Below are 19,758 nucleotides of genomic sequence, written 5' to 3' on the forward strand. Positions count from 1 at the left end.
AGAAGTTCTAAGTTCTAGGGGACTGATGACCGTAGATGTTAAGTCCCGTAGTGCTGAGAGCCATTTTTTTTCCTAATCTAATTCCCTCAGCATCACCCGATTTAATTTGACTACATTCCATTAACCTCGTATTGCTTTTGTTGATGTTCATCTTATATCCTCCTTTCAAGACACTGTCCATTCCGTTCAACTGCTCTTCTAAGTCCTTTGCTGTCTCTGACAGAATTACAATGTCATCGGCGAACCTCAAAGTTTTTACTTCTTCTCCATGAATTTTAACACCTACTCCGAAATTTTCTTTTGTTTCCTTTACTGCTTGCTCAATATACAGATTGAATAACATCAGGGAGAGGCTACAACCCTGTCTCTCTCCCTTCCCAACCACTGCTTCCCTTTCATGCCCCTCGACTCTTATAACTGCCATCTGGTTTCGGTACAAACTGTAAATAGCCTTTTGCTCCCTGTATTTTACCCCTGCCACCTTTAGAATGTGAAAGAGAGTATTGCAGTCAACATTGTCAAAAGCCTTCTCCAAGTCTACAAATGCTAGAAACGTAGGTTTGCCTTTTCTTAATCTTTCCTCTAAGATAAGTCGTAAGGTTAGTATTGCCTCACGTGTTCCAACATTTCTACGGAATCCAAACTGATCTTCCCCGAGGTCCGCTTCTACTAGTTTTTCCATTCGTCTGTAAGGATTCGCGTTAGTATTTTGCAGCTGTGACTTATTAAACTGATAGTTCGGAAATTTTCACATCTGTCAACACCTGCTTTCTTTGGGATTGGAATTATTATATTCTTCTTGAAGTCTGAGGGCATTTCACCTGTCTCATACATCTTGCTCACCAGATGGTAGAGTTTTGTCAGGACTGGCTCTCCCAAGGCCCTCAGTAGTTCTAATGGAATGTTGTCTACTCCCGGGGCCTTGTTTCGACTCAGGTCTTTCAGTGCTCTGTCAAACTCTTTACGCAGTATCGTATCTCCCATTTCATCTTCATCTACATCCTCTTCCATTTCCATAATATTGTCCTCAAGTACATCGCCCTTGTATAAACCCTCTATATACTCCTTCCACCTTTCTGCCTTCCCTTCTTTGCTTAGAACTGGGTTGCCATCTGAGCTCTTGATATTCATACAAATGGTTCTCTTCTCTCCAAAGGTCTCTTTAATTTTCCTGTAGGCAGTATCTATCTTACCCCTAGTGAGACAAGCCTCTACATCCTTACATTTGTCCTCTAGCCATCCCTGCTTAGCCATTTTGCACTTCCTGTCGGTCTCATTTTTGAGACGTTTGTATTCCTTTTTGCCTGCTTCATTTACTGCATTTTTATATTTTCTCCTTTCATCAATTAAATTCATTATTTCTTCTGTTACCCAAGGATTTCTATTAGCCCTCGTCTTTTTACCTACTTGATCGTCTGCTGCTTCCACTACTTCATCCCTCAGAGCTACCCATTCCTCTTCTACTGTATTTCTTTCCCCCATTCCTGTCAATTGTTCCCTTATGCTCTCCCTGAAACTCTCTACAACCTCTCGTTCTTTCAGTTTATCCAGGTCCCATCTCTTTAAATTCCCACCTTTTTGCAGTTTCTTCTGTTTCAATCTGCAGTTCATAACCAAGAGAGTGTGGTCAGAATCCATATCTGCCCCTGGAAATGTCATACAGTTCAAAATCTGGTTCCTAAATCTCTGTGTTACCATTATATAATCTATCTGATACCTTTTGGTATCTCCAGGATTCTTTTATGATTCTTGAACCAAGTGTTAGCTATGATTAAGTTATGCTCTGTGCAAATCTACAAAGCGGCTTCCTCTTTCATTTTTTCCCCCCAATCCATATTCACCTACTATGTTTCCTTCTCTCCCTTTTCCTACTGACGAATTCCAGTCACCCATGACTATTAAATTTTCGTCTCCCATCCCTACCTGAATAATTTTTTTTATCTCGTCATACATTTCATCAATTTCTTCATCATCTGCAGAGATAGTTGGCATATAAACTTGTACTACTGTAGAAGGCATGGGCTTTGTGTCTATCTTGGCCACAATAATGCGTTCACTATGCTGTTTGTAGTAGCTAACCCGAACTCCTGTTTTTTTATTCATCATTAAACCTACTCCGGCATTACCTCTATTTGATTTTGTATTTATAACCCTGTAATCACCTGACCAGAAGTCTTGTTCCTCCTGCCACCGAACTTCACTAATTCCCACTATATCTAACTTTAACCTATCCATTTCCCTTTTTAAATTTTCTAACCTACCTGCCCGATTAAGGGATCTGACATTCCACGCTCTGATCCGTAGAACGCCAGTTTTCTTTCTCCTGATAACGACGTCCACTTGAGTAGTCCCCGCCTGGAGATCCGAATGGGGGACTATTTTACCTCCGGAATATATTACCCAAGAGGGCGCCATCATCATTTAATCATACAGTAAAGCTGCATGTCCTCGGGAAAAATTACGGATGTAGTTTCCCCCTGTTTTCAGCCGTTCGCAGTACCAACACAGCAACGCCGTTTTGGTTAATGTTACAAGGCCAGATCAGTCAATCATCCATGTGGTGTCACCGCCAGACACCACACTTGCTAGGTGGTAGCTTTAAATCGGCCGCGGTCCATTAGTACATGTCGCCACTGTGTGATAGCAGACCGAGCGCCACCACACGCCAGGTCTAGAGAGACGTACTAGCACTCGCCCCAGTTGTACGGACGACGTAGCTAGCGATGCACACTGACGAAGCCTCGCTCATTTGCAGAGCAGACAGTTAGAATAGCCTTCAGCTAAGTCCATCGCTACGACATAGCAAGGCGCCATTAGCCTTGCATAGCTTGTATCTAAAGAGTCTCACTTGTATCGCCACAATCTCCAGATGTACAACAAGGATGGATTAAAGTTAAGTATCCCAGAAGCTACGTACTTTTCTTTATAGTATTCATTACGTATCCTGTTTCAGACCTATCTCTTGCCTGCGTGAGTTAACGCGTGCCTTTCGGCTACTTCCGTGGCGTGGCTGTCTTGCTCCGCCACAACAATCCAGACTGTTGCCCCTGCAACTACTGAAAAGACTGCTGCCCCTCTTCAGGAACCACATGTTTGTCTGGCCTCTTAACAGATACCCCTCCGTTGTGGTTGCACCTACGGTACGGCCATCTGTATCGCTGAGGCACGCAAGCCTCCCCACCAACGGCAAGGTCCAAGGTTCATGGGGGGAGATTAACAGTTGCAGACAAAATTGTCAAATGTAAAAAAGAGCAGCAGACAGTAATACTACACCCCACCCCCTTCTCCCTCGCGGAATTTTGGGCTATATACATTTTTTGTTCTCAAGCATTTCTAGCAACATCTGTACAAAACATTAGAAGACTGCAAGTTCTGAATTGCAAAGAGCAGTGGGCAATACCGTGACCTTAGTGATTACTGTATAATGTGGATATGTTTCATTAACACGCTATTCTTGGGACAGTATACAGTTTCCTTGGCGCGGCGACTGTTTCGGCGTTGTCCTTTGCAAAACAGAACTGAAAAAAAATCCACAGTCTTCTTCCAGCCACATCCAGCTACATCCCTTATCGAGAAGCAGAATAGGACCGGCCCAATACATGGATCACGTGTTCGTCACTGTTTCCTAGACGTCACAAACAATGGCTACAGCATACCTACTTCACGTCCGCCTAAATTCACGCACTGACCCTCCCTCTCTCTGCTGCACAACGCAAAGTCATGACTAGTTCACAGTTCATCTGCGGTAAAAGAAGACACGCGAAGGATTTCAGACTTTAAAATCTAATTTACACGGGAGAACTACTGCAGTACACAGAATAACACGGGCATGTTACGCTGTAAAGTCTTCGTCTTTGGACTCAGATGCACCAGTCGAGAAGAAAGGAAAAAGCTGTGCTATTACAACGTCGAAGAAATGTTCTCTCCAGGAAACGGTATCTTTGCAAACTCTACGGGCTGCAACACAGAGCAATATGCAATCACAGCATTGGGGTTTCTGCAGTTGGCTTTGCTGCTAGATAAATTTGAAGGGGAGGGGGTGGGGACCCGACACGAGGACCTCTTTGGTTCAGTTCTACGCTCTTAAAAGTCGATTATAGCGGCCAATCTCAAGGTGGTCTGGGTAGTTTCGCATAGTTATCTAGTCGAATGCTGGCTTTGGATTCCAATTTACCCAAAGAACCCAAATATATTGCCCTGAAAATATATTTTGTTCTATGATTTTATTTCGCTAGCAAATATTAAATAAACGAAAGCTTGAAAATAATACAGCAAATTTATTTAATTGGCCACATGTGAAGATTCGTAAGGAAACAAATTACTGTAGTTTGCACTGCAATTGAATACGTATTTTCCAGAATGTTACTTCCTGTTTCTCCACTTACAAGAGAATAACGTATTATTTTTGGCTCGTTACTTTTTTTTTTTTTTTTTTTTTTTTTGCTCGTTACAGATTTTCTCAATAACCTGATCTTTCTCTGTTTTACGTTTCTAATTTTCAGTGTAAACATAAGATCGTCGGTACGTGAGTAAATTTTTCTGTGAATAACTCGTTGGGGGCCCTGGACCAGTCATACGAAGACTTTACTTTCAGGTTATGAACTATACTAATGAAACATGCATGACACTTTAAAAACTTTGAGTTGTTGTTGTTGTGGTCTTCAGTCCTGAGACTGGTTTGATGCAGATCTCCATGCTACTCTATCCTGTGCAAGCTTCTTCATCTACCAGTACCTACTGCAACCTACATCCTTCTGAATCTGTTTAGTGTATTCATCTCTTGGTCTCCCTCTACGATTTTTACCCTCCACGCTGCCCTCCAGTACTAAATTGATGATCCCTCGATGTCTTAGAACATGTCCTACCAACCGATCCCTTCTTCTAGTCAACGTGTGCCACAAGCTCCTCTTCTCCCCAATTCTATTCAATAACTCTTCATTAGTTATGTGATCAACCCATCTAATCTTCAGCATTCTTCTGTAGCACCACATTTCGAAAGTTTCTATTCTTTTCTTGTCTAAGCTATTTATCGTCCACGTTTCACTTCCATACATGGCTACACTCCATACAAATACTTCCAGAAACGACTTCCTCACACTTAAATCAATACTCGATGTTAACAAATTTCTCTGCCATTGCCAGTCTACATTTTATATCCTCTCAACTTCGACCATCATCAGTTATTTTCCTCCCAAAATAGCAAACCTCCTTTACTACTTTAAGTGTGACATTTCCTAATCTAATTCCCTCAGCATCACCCGACTTAATTCGACTACATTCCATTATCCTCGTTTTGCTTTTGTTGATGTTCTTCTTATATCCTCCTTTCAAGACACTGTCCATTCCGTTCAACTGCTCTTCCAAGTCCTTTGCTGTCTCTGCCAGATTTACAATGTCATCGGCGAACCTCAAAGTTTTTATTTCTTCTCCATGGATTTTAATACCTACTCCGAACTTTTCTTTTGTTTCCTTTACTGCTTGCTCAATATACAGATTAAATAACATCGGGGAGAGGCTACAACCCTGTCTCACTCCCTTCCCAACCACTGCTTCCCTTTCATACCCCTCGAGTCTTATAACTGCCATCTGGTTTCTGTACAAATTATAAATACCCTTTCGCTCTCTGTATTTTACCCCTGCCACCTTCAGAATTTGAAAGAGAGTATTCCAGTCAACATTGTCAATAGCTTTCTCTAAGTCTACAAATCCTAGAAACGTAGGTTTGACTTTCCTTAATCTTTCTTCTAAGATAAGTCGTAGGGTCAGTATTGCCTCACCTGTTCCAACATTTCTGCGGAATCCAAACTGATCTTCCCCGTGGTCTGCTTCTATCAGTTTTTTCATTCGTCTGTAAAGAATTCGCGTTAGTATTTTGCAGCGGTGACTTATTAAACTGATAGTTCGATAATTTTCACATCTGTAAACACCTGCTTTCTTTGGGATTGGGATTATTATATTCTTCTTGAAGTCTGAGGGTATTTCGCCTGTCTCATACATCTTGTTCACCAGATGGTAGAGTTTTGTTATGCCTGGCTCTCCCAAGGCTGGCAGTAGTTCTAATGGAATGTTGTCTACTATGGATAATGAAGTTTTTCTTTACAGGTGATGATAATAATGGAGTTATGTTTTTCTTTACAGGTGATGATAGTAATGAAGTTAATGGTGATGAATAATGATGAAAAATATGTTACTATGGATAATGAAGTTTTTCTTTAGAGGTGATGATAATAATGGAGTTATGGTAATATGAATAATGAAGTTTTTTCTTTACAGATGAGGATACTGATGAAGTTTATATATTTACTGTTAGTTAAGAGATGCTATGTAGTTATTTAAGTATTTGTTGCAGTTCGTTTTGACAATATGTCTTATATCGCATGGTATGATGACTGAAGGTTTTTGAAGGGACAGCTAGAGAACATATATATTTTTTATACACATTTCACTACTTGTTAATTCGAAGTTCACTACTTTTCAGCATAATATGCGTTTCTTCTTTCAGTTTGATAATCCATTTTTGTATATTTTGCAGGAGAAATTATTCATGAAATTAATGTGCTATAAGCAGTTGTTCATTAAACCTATGTCATTTATGAATGTGATCACATATACTCTACTTGTTTCATAACCTTGCTACAGCTGACTCATGACGAATGACGTTACACATCTTCATTTGCAGCAATAACTCAAAAGCAAATATTGTTATCTCCCAGTAATTAATTATCGATCCCAACGCAATGCATTGCTAGCACAAAAAAAAACCTTTGTAACTGGCCAATGAATGCCACTGATTACTGTAATAAGATGACCTATGATACCAATGATTACTATAATAAGATTAATTATGTATAAATGCTATGCCAATAGTTAACTCATTTTGAATGATCACTTCTGAATAATGCATAAAAAAATGCTTTGTAACTGGCCAATGAGTGCCAATAATTACTATATTCAGATGATTTATGAACATTATTCTGTAATACTACATACATGGTACAGAAATGTTCAGTAACTGGGCGATGAGTGCCACCAATTACTCAAATCAGTTGTTAGACTAGTGTAATTCTCAATGAAGAGTAGTATGTGACTTAATGTCCTTCACCTTCTGACCTAATTACCAGAAATTACTGCAATATCCGTTTGTCCTGTCTATCCTCATGATCATGGACCACTATATTTGGTTTCTGCACTCATTCTACGTTGGTGTACTTTACAAGAACATGGTGTTGACACGACATGCTGTCCACCACCTTGAGCGATGGAGATGTTATTATGGTCCCACTGTTTGGTGTACCTAATGTACTATCAAAATGATAACATGGAATATTATTACTACATTTCAGTGTTTTGGCTACACTGATTAATACTTCAAGGAAAAGAAAGATATGGACTTTCAGTGCAGCTGCGTGCAAACTAAAGTGCTACAACCATGACGCAATCCTTCCCATTCCTTTCCTAGTTCTTGTAAAATGGTAAACACTTATACAATGCGTTTAAATTCTTGTAAAATGATAAAGACTTATACAGTGCGTGTGCACTTTATTTCACTCCATGATATGTTATGTAAAAATGCTAGAGAGTTTTACAGTGCGTGTGCACTTTCGTCATTTTGTTAACATGATTTGTATTCATTGCATATACATTTTTGTGATTTGCTGATATGTTCTAAACTACAGTGCGTGTGCACTTTTGTTATTTTTGCCATTTGTTAATATGATTTGTACTCATTACGTATACATTTTGTGATATGTTCTGTACTACAGTGCGTGTGCACTTTATGTCATTTTGTTAACATGATTCTGAACTACAGTGCGTGTGCACTTTATGTCATTTGATTTGTACTCATTGTGTATACATATTGTCTTTGCTTGATATGTTCTGTACTCAGTGCATGTGCACTATATTTTATTTCATGTTCTGCACTTATATATATGTATATACACTCCTGGAAATGGAAAAAGAACACATTGACGCCGGTGTGTCAGACCCACCATACTTGCTCCGGACACTGCGAGAGGGCTGTACAAGCAATGATCACACGCACGGCACAGCGGACACACCAGGAACCGCGGTGTTGGCCGTCGAATGGCTCTAGCTGCGCAGCATTTGTGCACTGCCGCCGTCAGTGTCAGCCAGTTTGCCGTGGCATACGGAGCTCCATCGCAGTCTTTAACACTGGTAGCATGCCGCGACAGCGTGGACGTGAACCGTATGTGCAGTTGACGGACTTTGAGCGAGGGCGTATAGTGGGCATGCGGGAGGTCGGGTGGACGTACCGCCGAATCGCTCAACACGTGGGGCGTGAGGTCTCCACAGTACATCGATGTTGTCGCCAGTGGTCGGCGGAAGGTGCACGTGCCCGTCGACCTGGGACCGGACCGCAGCGACGCACGGATGCACGCCAAGACCGTAGGATCCTACGCAGTGCCGTGGGGGACCGCACCGCCACTTCCCAGCAAATTAGGGACACTGTTGCTCCTGGGGTATCGGCGAGGACCATTCCCAACCGTCTCCATGAAGCTGGGCTACGGTCCCGCACACCGTTAGGCCGTCTTCCGCTCACTCCCCAACATCGTGCAGCCCGCCTCCAGTGGTGTCGCGACAGGCGTGAATGGAGGGACGAATGGAGACGTGTCGTCTTCAGCGATGAGAGTCGCTTCTGCCTTGGTGCCAATGATGGTCGTATGCGTGTTTGGCGCCGTGGAGGTGAGCGCCACAATCAGGACTGCATACGACCGAGGCACACAGGGCCAACACCCGGCATCATGGTGTGGGGAGCGATCTCCTACACTGGCCGTACACCACTGGTGATCGTAAGGGGACACTGAATAGTGCACGGTACATCCAAACCGTCATCGAACCCATCGTTCTACCATTCCTAGACCGGCAAGGGAACTTGCTGTTCCAACAGGACAATGCACGTCCGCATGTATCCCGTGCCACCCAACGTGCTCTAGAAGGTGTAAGTCAACTACCCTGGCCAGCAAGATCTCCGGATCTGTCCCCCATTGAGCATGTTTGGGACTGGATGAAGCGTCGTCTCACGCGGTCTGCACGTCCAGCACGAACGCTGGTCCAACTGAGGCGCCAGGTGGAAATGGCATGGCAAGCCGTTCCACAGGACTACATCCAGCATCTCTACGATCGTCTCCATGGGAGAATAGCAGCCTGCATTGCTGCGAAAGGTGGATATACACTGTACTAGTGCCGACATTGTGCATGCTCTGTTGCCTGTGTCTATGTGCCTGTGGTTCTGTCAGTGTGATCATGTGATGTATCTGACCCCAGGAATGTGTCAATAAAGTTTGCCCTTCCTGGGACAATGAATTCACGGTGTTCTTATTTCAATTTCCAGGAGTGTATATACTACTTCCACCTTTCTGCTTTCCCTTCTTTGCTTAGAACTGGGTTTCCATCAATGCTCTTGATATTCATGCAAGTGGTTCTCCTTTCTCCAAAGGTCTCTTTAATTTTCCAGTAGGCAGTATCTATCCTACCCCTAGTGAGATAAGCCTCTACATCCTTACATTTGCCCTCTAGCCCTCCCTGCTTGGCCATTTTGCACTTCCTGTCGATATCATTTTTGAGACGTTTGTATTCCTTTTTGCCTGCTTCATTTACTGCATTATTTATATTTTCTCCTTTCATCAATTAAATGCAATATTTCTTCTGTTACTCAAGGGTTTCTACTAGCCCTCGTCTTTTTACCTATTTCATCCTCTGCTGCCTTCACTACTTCATCCCTCAAAGCTACCCATTCTTCTTCTACTGTATTTCTTTCCCCCATTCCTGGCATTTGTTCCCTTACGCTCTCCCTGAAAATCTGTACAACCTCTGGTTTAGTCAGTTTATCCAGGTCCCATCTCCTTAAAATCCCACCTTTTTGCAGTTTCTTCAGTTTTAATCTACAGCTGATAACCAATAGATTGTGATCAGAGTCCACATCTGCCCCTGGAAATGTCTTACAATTTAAAACCTGGTTCCTAAATCTCTGTATTACCGTTATATAATCTATCTGAAATCTGTCAGTATCTCCAGGTTTCTTCCATGTATACAACCTTCTTTTATGATTCTTGAACCAAGTGTTAGCTGTGATTAAGTTGTGCTCTGTGCAAAATTCTACCAGGCGGCTTCCTCTTTCTTTTCTTAGCCCCAATCCATATTCACCTACTACGTTTCCTTCTCTCCCTTTTCCTACTACCGAATTCCGGTCACCCATGACTATTAAGTTTTCGTCTCCCTTCACTATCTGAATAATTTCTTTTATTTCGTCATACATTTCTTCAATTTATACGTCATCTGAAGAGCTAGTTGGCATATAAACTTGTACTACTGTAATAGGTGAGGGCTTCATGTCTATCTTGGCCACAATAATGCGTTCACTATGTTGTTTGTAGTAGCTGACCCGTACACCTATTTTTTTATTCATTATTAAACCCACTTCTGCATTACCCCTATTTGATTTAGTATTTATAACCCTGTATTCACCTGACCAGAAGTCTTGTTCCTCCTGCCACCGAACTTCAATACTCCCCACTGTATCTAACTTTAACCTATCCACTTCCCTTTTTAAATTTTCTAACCTACCTGCCCGATTAAGGGATCTGACATTCCACGCCCCGATCCGTAGAACGCCAGTTTTCTTTCTCCTGATATCAACGTCCTCTTGAGTAGTCGCCGCCCGGAGATCCGAATGTGGGACTATTTTACCTCCGGAATATTTTACCCAAGAGGACGCCATCATCATTTAATCATAAAGTAAAGCTGCATGCCCTCGGGAAAAATTACGGCTGTAGTTTCCCCTTGCTTTCAGTCGTTCGCAGTACCAGAACAGCAAGGTCATTTTGGTTTATGTTAGAAGGCCAGATCAGTCAATCATCCAGACTGTTGCCCCTGCAACTACTGAAAAGGCTGCTGCCCCTCTTCAGGAACCACACGTTTGTCTGGCCTCTCAACAGATACCCCTCCGTTGTGGTTGCACCTAGGGGACGGCTATCTGTATCGTTGAGGCACGCAAGCCTCCCCACCAACGGCAAGGTCCAGGGTTCATGGGGGGGAAAAACTGTTTTTTTTTTTTTTTTTGTAAACTTTGAGATACAAAAAATTTCGGGAAAACGCTACTGAATTCAGCTTTCGGGGCTCGACACGATCTCAAACTCGTCGAATGATTTATATAATAATTTTTAAAATTATTTGCTGTAGATGTAGATGTAGTTGAATTTCTTAAAAATTTAGAACATTTTTAAAACGGACTAAGAGATATAAAATGATTTCTCCAAACTCCACACATATTCCTATCTCCGTACAGATAGTCCTAACACTTTGTGCTTGTACACTTTTAATAGCTATAAAGCTATGAAAATTTTTGTAGAAAACGTGGGTGGGTTAGGGGGGTGGTAGAGGGTACGGAACACTAAGGAGGTGAACTACTCATGCATCAGTTATGTATAGCATGCGCCGCAGGTTTTTCGTTCTAAATTTTACAAATATATTCATAGCTATTAAAAACACACGCAGGATTATCTACGGATTTAGGAATCTGTATGGGACTAGGCTAAGTTTTATTATTTACGTTTTAGTCCATTTTAGAAACTTGTTACTCTAAATATTGGATTTAAATAATAGTTTTCTGCTGTTTAGTCTTGTTTGCTTTAGATTTTTCAACCGAAATCAAACGTTTTGATGAGTTTATTAACTGAGACATGTGATAAATTTCGGAATTACTTCACAAACTCTTCACCTGAGCCAAGCAATGCATTGCTTCTTCTAAGATTATCTCACGAACAGACCTCAAAGCTAAAAATTAGAGAGAATCGCGCTCACACTGAGACTTAAAAGCAACCATTCTTACCTCGTAATGTTCGCAAGTGGAAGAGAAAAATGGGTAAAGAGCAGTGTTACACGAAGTATCCTCCGCAAACACATCAAACAATAAAGCAGGCAAATATTGCAGTGTCATCGAGTCGGAGCAATGTAGAAAGTTTCACGACTCCGACTGATCGGGATATGATAGTGGTAAGCAAAGTGCCCTTCACAACACACCACGCAAGGAAGCTAGTGAATAGTCCATTGTCATCAATTTCTGAGCTTAAGTACCCTCCCCACGCACCAGACAAAAAAAAATAGTTTATATGGCAATTTCATCCAGTTCTGAGTTATGCTGGAAGTTCCAAGTCTCTAGCTCATCGGGGAATAATAGTGGTAAACAAAGAATCCGGCGCCACGCGCCAGACAAGAATGCGAGTTAATATTGCATAGTTATCTTGTTCTGAGCAACGGTGAAAGTTTCAAGTCTCTAAAATCGACTGTAAAGTTTCTAGCCAGCAAAGAGACGACAAAGTGACCTAATAAAAACGTATAAGAAGTAGCAATTTTTGAACCTTGCTCGTTCTTGGATTAATTTGTGCGGACGCCCATTAAAACTAATTTTCTCACGCATGCTTCTTTGCAGGATTTTCGAAGCCGTCCCATAATGGACTGTCATGCAGAGTTCTCAATTTCCACAGTATAATTTTAACAACAGAGGAAACCACTCTGCCACATGTGTGATAATAACTCCAGCAGCTAAACTGCTTTCGGGGAAATGTTATTCATTTGACACCGTAGAGAAGCCGCCGCTAGCACGCGTAACTCTTCGTGGGGACATACAAAACTGCGAGTGCTTGTGAAACACGGTGTTCCCGCGGAGGCAAATATCCCCACTTTGTGCGTGCCGGCGCGGCGCCGAGCTGACGCCGGGAGCACATATTACGAAACAAAAGCGCGCCGCCTCCGGCCAGCTCTCGCGGTCCGCTCATCTCTGACGCATGAATTTTAATGCGCCGGCCGGCGTGACGTGACCGCGGGTACCCGCCGCGCGGTACAGTATCCGGCGGCGACGACTGCGTAGAAGAACCGCGCTGCCAGCCCGCGGCGGCGGCCCGCCCCCGGGACGCGAGCAAACGTTTAATTTGTCTGGCGGGGCTGAAGCCAGCGCTGCAGCTCAAATAAAAGCGGCAGAGCGGCAGGGCGATACCTCTCGCGCAGCCTGCAGCCAGGGGTGCGGCCGCGGAAGCAATCAAATGTTATTAGACGCGGGCAAACTGTGTTGTAGCGGCGGAAGCGCCGAGTTTTTAATCAAGGCGCGGGGTTAATTACGTTAACGTCGGAGCTGGGAGAGGGGCGCTCCGGTCCGTAAGAGGGACTGCGGCGGACGCGGAATCGTGTTCTCTGCAGGCACGGGAGCGCAGCGTCTTTTAACCGAAACCCGCGTTTACACCACAGGCTGTTACTGTGACGTCATAGAAAATTTTCGAACTGGTCCCAGTTGCTCTTTCAGGATTAATATTTCTGAAAATTTCTAAAAGGTTTGTTGTTGTTGTTGTGGTCTTCAGTCCTGAGACTGGTTTGATGCACCTCCCCATGCTACTCTATCCTGTGCAAGCTTCTTCATCTTCCAGTACCTACTGCAACCTACATCCTTCTGAATCTCCTTAGTGTATTCATCTCTTGGTCTCCCTCTATGATTTTTACCCTCCACGCAGCACTCCAATACTAAATTTGTGATCCCTTGATGCCTCAGAACATCTCCTACTAACCGATCCCTTCTTCTCCTCAAGGTGTGCCACAAACTCCTCTTCTCCCCAATTCTATTCAATACCTCCTCATTAGTTACGTGATCTATCCATATAATCTCCACCATTCTTCTGTCGCACCACATTTCGAAAGCTTCTATTCTCTTCTTGTCCAAACTATTTATCGTCCATGTTTCACTTCCATACATGGCTACTTTCCATGCAAATATCTTCAGAAACGACTTCCTGACAAATATATACTCGATGTTAACAAATTTCTCTTCTTCAGAAAAGCTTTCCTTGCCATTGCCAGTCTACATTTTATATCCCCCCTACTTCGACCATCATCAGTTATTTTGCTCCCCAAATAGGAAAACTCCTTTACTACTTTAAGTGTCTCATTTCCTAATCTAATTCCCTCAGCATCAGCCGACTTAATTCACCTACATTCCATTATCCTCGTTTTGTTTTTGTTGATGTTTATCTTATATTCTCCCTTCAAGACACTATCCATTCCGTTCAGCTGCTCCTCCAAGTCCTTTGCTGTCTCTGACAGAATTACAATGTCATCGGCGAACCTTAAAGTTTTTATTTCTTCTCCATGGATTTTAATACCTACTCCGAACTTTTCTTTTGTTTCCTTTACTGCTTGCTCAATATACAGATTGAAGAACATCGGGGAGAGTCTACCACCCTGTCTCACTCCCTTCCCAACCACCGCTTCTCTTTCATGTCCTTCGACTCTTATGACTGCCATCTGGTTTCTGTACAAATTGTAAATAGCCAAAGCTCCCTGTACTTGACCTCTGCCAACTTCAGAATTTGAAAGAGACTATTCCAGTCAACATTGTCAAAAGCTTTCTCTAAGTCTACCAATGCTAGAAACGTAGGTTTGCCTTTCCTTAATCTATCTTTTAAGATACGTCGTAGGGTCAGTATTGCCTCACGTGTTCCAATATTTCTACAGAATCCAAACTGATCTTCCCCGAGGTCGGCTTCTACCAGAATTTCCATTCGTCTGTGAAGAATTCGCGTTAGTATTTTGCAGCCGTGACTTATTAAACTGGTAGTTCGGTAATTTTCACATCTGTCATCACCTACTTTCTTTTCGATTGGAATTATTATATTCTTCTTGAAGTCTGAGGGTATTTCGCCTGTCTCATACATCTTGCTCATCAGATGGTAGAGTTTTGTCTGGACTTGCTCTCACAAGGCTGTCAGTAGTTCTAATGGAATGTTGTCCACTCCCGGGGCCTTGTTTCGACTTAGGTCTTGCAGTGCTTCAAATGAAAACGACACAGATGTGCAAAAAACTTAGCTAACTTTAATATTAGTTAACTTTTATTACTTCAGAAGTATTTGCCGTTACTGTTAATACATTTATCGCATTCTGTGACAAGAGGGGCCGTCTCTTTATAGGAAATGTTTGCGGTTGCCAACTGTAGTGAATCTGGCCTCCTCGGAACTTCCACGTTGTTAACCGAAATGTTCGATGTTGTAGAAATTTTGGCCAGACCTGGGTTAATCTTGTTATTTAAATTATAAATTTCTCATATGTAGATATTTGTGGACATATTTGATTGCAAGAAAACTACTTGTCCACTAGAGCATTTTTTTATTTACATCGACATACAGGGAAGAGCCAAAAATACTGGTACACCTGCCTAATATCGTGTAGGGGCACCGACAACACGCAGAAGTGACGCAACACGACATAGCATGGACTCGACTAATGTCTGAAGTAGAGCTGGAGCGAACTGACACCATGAATGCGGCAACACTGTCCATAAATCCGTAAGAGTACGAGAGGGTGGAGATCTCTTCTCAACACCACGTTCCATGGCATCCCACAAATGCTCAATAATGTTCATGTCTCGGGAATTTGGTGGCCAGCAGAAGTGTTTAAACTCAGAAGAGTGTTCTTGGAGCCGCTGTGCAGCAATTCTGGACGTGAGAGGTGTCGCATTGTCCTCCTGGAATTGGCGAAGTCAGTCGGAAAGCACAATGGGCATGAATGGATGCAGATGATCAGACAGGATGCTTATGTACGTGTCAACTGTTGAGTCGTATCTAGATGTATCGGTGGTCCCATATCACTCCAGCTGCACACGCCTCACACCATTTGAGAGTCCTGTACCAGCTTCAACAGCCCTTGTTGACATGCAGGGTCCCTGGATTCATGTGGTTGTCCCTAAACCTGTACACGTTCATCCGCTCGATACAATTTGAAACGAGCCTCATCCGACCCGGCAACATGTATCCAGACACCAAGAGTCCAATGTCGGTGTTGACGGGCCCAGGTGAGACGTAAAGCCTCGTGTCGCGCAGTCATGAGGAGTACACGAGTGGGCCTTCTGCTCCGAAAGCCCATATCGATGACGTTTCGTTGAATAGTCCGCACGCTGATACTTGTTGATGGCCCAACATTTAGATCTTCAGCAATTTACGGAAGGGTTTCACTTCTGTCAGGATGAACGATTCTCTTCAGTCGTCGTTAGTTCCGTTCTTGTAGGATTTTTCTCCGGCGCAGGGATGTCGGAGATTTGATGTTTAGCCGGATTCCTGATATTCACGGTGCACTCGTAAAATGGTGGTACGGGAAAATACTCACTTCACCGCTGCATCGGAGATGCTGTGTCCATCGGTCGTGCGCCGACTAAAAACCGACGTTCAAACTCACTTAAATCTCGATAACCTGCCATTGTAGCAGCAGTAACCGACCTAACAACCGCACCAGACACTTGTTGTCTTTTATAGGCGTTTCCGACGGCAGCTCCGTATTCTGCCTGTATTTGAATACGCGTGCCTATCCCAGTTTCCTTGGCGCTTCAGTCGATTACATACTATAGGACTTGTATCACGACAATTAGTAATTTCGGTTGTGAAATTGAATAATCCAAAAACTAATTTACAATAAATATAATGCTGTTATATTTCAGTATTCATGTACAAAAAATTTCTGTCTTCATTTACAGTTTTCCTATTCTTAGAGTGGATAATGTAATCTACATCTACATATATACTCTACAATTCACAATTAAGTGTGTGGCAAACGGTTCGCCGAATCACCCTCAAGCAATTTCTCTATCGTTTCGCTGTCGGACTCCGCGCGGGAAAAACCAGAACTTTCATTTTCTATTGTGACATCTGATTTCTCTTGTTTTATTATGATGAACATTCCTCCCTATGTAGATGGACGCCAACAGAATATTTTCACACAATGAGGACAAAGTGGGCGATGGGAATTTCGTGTCAAGAGCCTGTCGCACCGAAATCGCTTTTGCTTTAATGAATTCCAACCCAATTCGCGCATTATATCCGTCGCACTCTCTCCTCTATTTCGCTACAATACGAAACGTGCTGCTCTTCTTTCAACTTTTTCGATGCCGTCCGCCAGTCCCATCAGATGCAGATACCAAACTGACCAGAAATACTTCAGAAGAGGGTGGATAAGCGTAGTGTAAGGAGTCTGTTTAGTAGAGCTGTTAAATTTCCTAAGTATTCTGCCAATAAATCGCAGTCTTTGGTGAGCTTTCCCCACAACATTACTTGTGTGATCGTTTCAATTTCAGTTTCTTGTAATTGTAACCCCTAAGTGTTTAGCTGAATTTACAGCCTTTAGATTTGTGTGATTACCCTATAAGCGAAATTTAGCGGGATCCTTTAAGTACTTATGTGGATAACTTCAAACTTTTAGTTATTCGGAGTCAATTGCCACTTTTCGCGCCATGCAGATATCTTGTTCAAAAGTTTTTAAATTTGTTTGATCATATGATGATTTCATAAAACGGTAACTGGCAGCATCATCTGCAAACAATCTAAAAGGGCTACTCAGACTGTCTCCTAAGTCGTTCAAGTAGATCAGGAGCAGCAGAGGCCACTTCATCAGGGAACGCCAGATATTACTTCTGTTATAGTCGATGACTTTTTGCCAGTTATTACGAACCGTGTGCTTTCTGACGGAAACGCCACTTGATTAGAAATCGCTTATGAGGAACAGTGTCAAAAGCCTTCTCGAAATCTATAAATATGGAATCAATTTGACATCCCAGGTCTACAGTACTTACCACTTCATGAGAATAAAGAGTTGGTTGAACGTCACAAGAACTATATTTTCTGAACCCGTGTTGGCTGTTTGTCAGTAAATCGTTTTCTTCGACGCAACCCACATTGTTCGAAGCCATTATATGCTCCCGAATCCTACTGCAAATCCAAGTTAGCGATGTGTGTCTGTAACTAAGTGGATTACTCGTACCTCTTGTCTTGGGCACTGATCTGACTTTCCAATCTCTGTGTCGGATCTTTCGACGAGCAGGCGACTGTATATGATTTCTAAGTATGGAATGACTGTATAAGTATACTCTGACAAGAACTTGACTGGTGTACAATAGAGACAAGAGGCTTTGCCTTTATTAAGTGATTTAAGCTGCTTCGCTGCACCGATGTTATTTACTTGTAAGTTTCTCATGTTGGCAGCTGTTCTTGATTCGAATTTAGGAATATTGACTTCGTTTTCATTGCTGAAGGAATTTCGGAAAATCGTGGTAAGTAACTTCACTTTAGTGGCACTGTGATCATTAACGTCACCATTGTTATCGCGCAGTGAGTGTATTGATTCTTTCTTTCCGTTGGTGTACGCTACATTTGACAAGAATTCTTTGGATTTTCTGCCAGACTTTGAGACAGAATTTTGTTGTGGAAACTATTAAAAGTATCTCGCATTGAAGTCGCGCCAAGTTTCGAACTTGTATACAACTTTGCCAGTCTTGGAGGATTTGCATTCTTTGAAATTTGACATGCATTTTTCGTTGCTTCTTCAATTGACATCCTAACATTATGTCTCTCATTTTTTTAAGATCTGCAACCTCTGTTGTTACTCATTAGGCCTACAAAACTTTACTTAAATCATTATTTTCAGAAGAAAATACTTAAATTTTAAAAACAATTTAAATTAACATACACGTCGTCTTCTTTGTCACACTGTGGCTTTAGCATCAGTTCGGACTATTTCCCGTTCTCGAAGGTTCTAGAAACTAATGGAAATTTGGGTACCAAATGCAAGCAGAGCTGGATTAACCTCGTAGAGTTTGGTACATATTGCTCTCTGACCGACAATGTTCTTTGTGAGACGCAGGAAATTTGTACAGCGCACTTTTCAGAAAGTGTTAATTACGTGATTATAAAATGCGTTTCAAGAAAATGCAAAGAAAAGAAGAAAATGATTAACAGCAACATAATGTTCCAGCGACTTTTGATTTAAAAGAAACCTGGACAAAATCTTTTCATTAGGTTAAACAGGAACAAAAGAAGCAGCCCTAACACTGACACCTACTTTGCAAGATCTGTTTATCCGCAAATATATTGCTATTTCTCTTACAAACTACTTTATACATTGTCGAATCAATGAAAGAGTTGTAATATATAGACAATAAAGTAAGGGACTGCATTATACTGCAGATCCATGACAGTATCCAACTGAGCAGATCTTCGTCCAAAGCTGTTTGACTGCCAGGTTCGAAAAATCAGGGAATCGCATGGGAAGAGATCGGGATTATGTGAAATATGTCTCAGGGCTTCCCAGCGAAACTTCTGCGCCGCAGTCCAATCGACCTTAGCATCATGCGGGCGGGCATTATCCTGCAACAGAATGGTGGCGTTCGCCAACATTCATGGGCGTTTTCTTGTAAAGTGGTCACGCGCCACTGCGCGTTCATTGTGGCGCCTGTTCAAGCAAGTCAGCAATCATGTGACTTTGCAGTCAAAGAAAAAGGACATCATGACTTTCCCAGAGCTTCTGTGCCTGTTGTTTCGATTACGCTCCATGCAGTCCCGACCCCTCCTCTCATGAGTCCGCTCATCATTTCATCATCATTCGTGAAAGTGGTGAGACTGGACTGTGTAAAGATTGGGAATTCGTACGGACGCTGATAACCACGCAGTTGAACGCCCCACAAACCAAACATCATCATAATCTCCTCTTATGACTTACATATATTTCGGATGCCTGAAGAAATGGCCATCTGCTCTGGACGAAGAGTTCCACGACTGGGTGCAATCATGCTTCCGCAGCAACGGCTAATGTTTTTCTGTGATGGCATTCACCTTCATATCTCACAGCGGGATAAACCTGTTTACAGGTATGGCGATAACTTTTGAAGTAATGAACGGTTTACTTTAAATTTTCATGAAACTGGCACTTGGAGAT

Source organism: Schistocerca serialis, chromosome 7, assembly GCF_023864345.2.
Source record: "Schistocerca serialis cubense isolate TAMUIC-IGC-003099 chromosome 7, iqSchSeri2.2, whole genome shotgun sequence".
NCBI lineage: Eukaryota > Metazoa > Arthropoda > Insecta > Orthoptera > Acrididae > Schistocerca > Schistocerca serialis.